Here is a 4,863-nt window from a genome sequence, read left to right as displayed (position 1 = left end):
TCGCACTCACACTCGCACTAGAACTCGCACTCGCACTCAAAATCGCACTCACAAAAAAACAAAAAAAAACCCACAAAAAAACAAAAAAACCAAAAAAATAAAAAAATAAAAAAATTGCACTCGCACTCACACTCGCACTCGAACTCGCACTCGCACTCAAAATCGCACTCGCAAAAAAAGAAAAAGAAAACAAAAAAAACAAAAAAAACAAAAAAAAAAACAAAAAAAATAAAAAAATAAAAAAAATTGCACTCGCACTCACACTCGCACTCTCAATCGCACACTCTCACACACGCACCTGCACTCACACACACACTCGCACTCACGCTCACACTCGCACTCACACTCGCACACCCACTCGAACTCACGCACTCGCACTCAAACTCAAACTTGCACTCTTGCTCGCACTCGCACTCACACTAGCACTCGCACTCACACTCGCACTAGCATTCATACTCACTCTCGCTCTCGCAATCGCACTCAAACTCCCACTTGCCACTCGAACTCACACTCGCACTCACACTCGCAGTCGCACTCACGCTCGCACTCGCACTCACCCTCACACACACACAGGCACTCGCACTCACTCACACTCGCACTCACACTCGCACTCGATCTCGCACTCGCACTCAAATTCGCACTCGCAAAAAAACAAACAAAAAAAACAAAAAACGAAAAAACAAAAAAACAAAAACAATAAAAAAATAAAAAAAATTGCACTCGCAGTCACACCTGCACTCGCACTCGCACTCACGCTCGCACTCGCACTCAACTCACACTCGCACAGGCACTCGCACTCACACTCACACCACTCGCACTCACACTCGCACTCGAACTCGCACTCGCACTCAAATCGCACTCGCAAAAAACAAAAAAAAAAAAAAAAAACAAAAAACAAAAAAAACAAAAAATTAAAAAATTAAAAAAATTGCACTCACACTCGCACTCACACTCGCACTCACACTCGCAATCACACTCGCACTCTCACTCGCACTCAAACTCCCACTTGCCCTCACACTCGAACTCGCAATCACACTCGCACTCGCATTCACACTCGCACTCACACTCACACTCGCACTCGCACTCACCCTCACACTCGCACAGGCACTCGCACTCACACTCACACTCGCACTCGCACTCAAAACGCACTCGAACTCGCACTCGCACTCAAATTCGCACTCGCAAAAAAAAACAAAAAAACAAAAAAAAAACAAAAAACAAAAAAAACAAAAAAATAAAAAAATAAAAAAATTGCACTCGCACTCACACTCGCACTCACACTCGCACTCAAATTCGCACTCGCAAAAAAAACAAAAAAACAAAAAAAAACAAAAAAAAAAAAACAAAAAAAACAAAAAAATAAAACATAAAAAAATTGCACTCGCACTCACACCTACACTCGCACTCCCGCTCGCACTCGCACTCACCCTCACACTCGCACAGGCACTCGCACTCACACTCACACTCGCACTCGCACTCACACTCGCACTCGAACTCGCACTCGCACTCAAAATCGCACTCGCAAAAAAACAAAAAAAAAAACAAAGAAAAGAAAAAAAAAAAAATAAAAAAATAAAAAAATTGCACTCGCACTCACTCTCGCACTCACACTCGTACTCATACTCACACTCGCACTCACACTCACACTCGCACTCACGCTCCCACTCGCACTCACACTCGCACTCACACTCGCACTCACACTCACACTCGCACTCACACTCGCACTCACACTCACACTCGCACTCCCAGTCACACTCGCACTCACACTCGCACTCACACTCGAACTCACGCACTCGCACTCACACTCACACTCACACACTCGGACTCGAACTCGCACTCGCACTCAAAATAGCACTCGCAAAAAAACAAAAAAAAAACAAAAAAAAAACAAAAAAAGCAAAAAAAACAAAAAAACAAAAAAATGAAAAAATAAAAAAAATTGCACTCGCTCACACACTCGCACTCACACTTGCACACGCACTCACACTAGCACTGACACTCACTCTCGAACTCGCAATCGCACAAACTCCCACTTGCCCTCACACTCGAACTCGCACTCACACTCGCACTCCCATTCACACTCGCACTCGCACTCACGCTCGCACTCACCCTCACACTCGCACAGGCACTGGCACTCACACTCACACTCGCACTCGCACTCACAATCGCACTCGAACTCGCACTCGCACTCAAATTCGCACTCGCAAAAAAAAAAAAAAAAAACAAAAAAACCAAAAAAAACAAAAAAACAAAAAAAATAAAAAAATGAAAAAATTGCACTCGCACTCACAGCTACACTCGCACTCGCACTCACGCTCGCACTCGCACTCACACTCACACTCGCACAGGCACTCGCACTCACACTCGCACTCGCACTCACACTCTCACTCGAACTCGCACTCGCACTCAAAATCGCACTCGCAAAAAACAAAAAAAAAAAACAAAAAAAAACAAAAAAAAACAAAAAAAATGAAAAAATAAAAAAATTGCACTCGCACTCACACTCGCACTCACACTCGCACTCACACTCACACCTGCACTCACACTCGCACTCGCACTCACACTCGCACTCAACTCGCACTCGCACTCAAAATCGCACTCGCAAAAAAACAAAAAAAAACAAAAAAAACCCAAAAACAAAAAAACAAAAAAAACAAAAAAAATAAAAAATAAAAAAATTGCACTCCCACTCACACTCGCACTCGCACTCACACTCGCACTCACACTTCCACTCACGCTCACACTCGCACTCACACTCGCACTCTCACTCACACTCGCACTCACACGCTCGCGCTCACACTGGAACTCACGCACTCGCACTCACACTCAAACTTGCACTCTTGCTCGCACTCGCACTCACACTCGCACTCATACTCACACTCGCACTCACACTCGCACTCGCACTCACTCTCCCACTCACAATCACACTCGCACTCACACTCGACACTCGCACTCACACTCGCACTCACACTCGCACTCACACTCGATCACACGCACTCGCACTCAAAATCAAACTTGCACTCTTGCTCGCACTCGCACTCACACTCGCACTAACACTCACACTCGCACTCACAACTCGCACTCACACTCGCACTCACACTCAAAACGCACTCGCACTCAAAATCAAACTGCACTCGCTCACAATCGCAATCACACTAACACTAACATGCACTCGCACTCACACTCGCACTCGAACTCGCACTCGCACTCAAAATCGCACTCGCAAAAAAACAAAAAAAAAAAAAAAAAAAAAAAAAAAACAAAAAAAACAAAAAAAATAAAAAATAAAAAAATTGCACTCGCACTCACACTCGCACTCACAATCGCACTCACACTCACACCTGCACTCACACACACACTCGCACTCACGCTCACACTCGCACTCACACTCGAACTCACGCACTGGCACTCAAACTCAAACTTGCACTCTTGCTCGCACTCGCACTCACACTCGCACTGACACTCGCACTAGCATTCATACTCACTCTCGCACTCGCAGTCGCACTCAAATCCCACTTGCCCTCACACTCGAACTCGCACTCACACTCGCACTCGCATCACACTCGCACTCGCACTCACGCTCGCACTCGCACTCACCCTCACACACACATGGCACACGCACTCACACTCACACTCGCACTCACACTCGCACTCGATCTCGCACTCGCACTCAAATTCGCACTCGCAAAAAAACAAAAAACAAAAAAAAAAAAACAAAAAACAAAAAAAAATAAAAAATAAAAAATAAAAAAATTGCACTCGCACTCACACCTGCACTCGCACTCGCACTCACGCTCGCACTCGCACTCACACTCACACTCGCACAGGCACTCGCACTCACACTCACACTCGCACTCATCACTCGCACTCGAACTCGCACTCGCACTCAAAATCGCACTCGCAAAAAAACAAAAAACAAAAAAACAAAAAAAAAAAAAATAAAAAAATAAAAAAATTGCACTCGCACTCACACTCGCATCACACTCGCACTCACACTCACACCTGCACTCACACTCACACTCGCACTCACGCTCACACTCGCACTCACACTCGCACTCGCACTCACACTCGCACTCACACTCGAACACACGCACTCGCACTCAAACTCAAACTTGCACTCTTGCTCGCACTCGCACTCACACTCGCACTCGCACTCACACTCGCACTCGACACTCGCACTCGCACTCAAAATCGCACTCGCAAAAAACAAAAAAAACAAAAAAAACAAAAAACAAAAAAACAAAAAAAAATAAAAAATAAAAAAATTGCACTCACACTCGCACTCACACTCGCACTCACACTCACACTCGCACTCACACTCACACTCGCACTCGCACTCACACTCGCACTCACACTCGATCACACGCACTCGCACTCAAACTCAAACTTGCACTCTTGCTCGCACTCGCACTCACACTCGCACTCACACTCACACTCGCACTCACACTCGCACTCGAACTCGCACTCGCACTCAAAATCGCACTCGCAAAAAAACAAAAAAACAAAAAAACCAAAAAACAAAAAAAACAAAAAAAATAAAAAATAAAAAAATTGCACTCGCACTCACACTCGCACTCGAACTCGCACTCGCACTCAAAATCGCACTCGCAAAAAAACAAAAAAAAAAAAAAAACAAAAAACAAAAAAACAAAAAAAAAAAAAATAAAAAATAAAAAAATTGCACTCGCACTCACACTCGCACTCACATCGCACTCACACTCACACCTGCACTCACACTCACACTCGCACTCACGCTCACACTCGCACTCACACTCGCACTCACACTCGACTCACGCACTCGCACTCAAACTCAAACTTGCACTCTTGCTCGCACTCGCACTCACACTCGCACTCACACTCACA

The sequence above is a fragment of the Nyctereutes procyonoides genome, unplaced genomic scaffold (genome assembly GCF_905146905.1).
Source record: "Nyctereutes procyonoides isolate TBG_1078 unplaced genomic scaffold, NYPRO_anot_genome, whole genome shotgun sequence".
Lineage (NCBI taxonomy): Eukaryota > Metazoa > Chordata > Mammalia > Carnivora > Canidae > Nyctereutes > Nyctereutes procyonoides.
Note: the sequence above shows the minus strand (reverse complement) of the source record.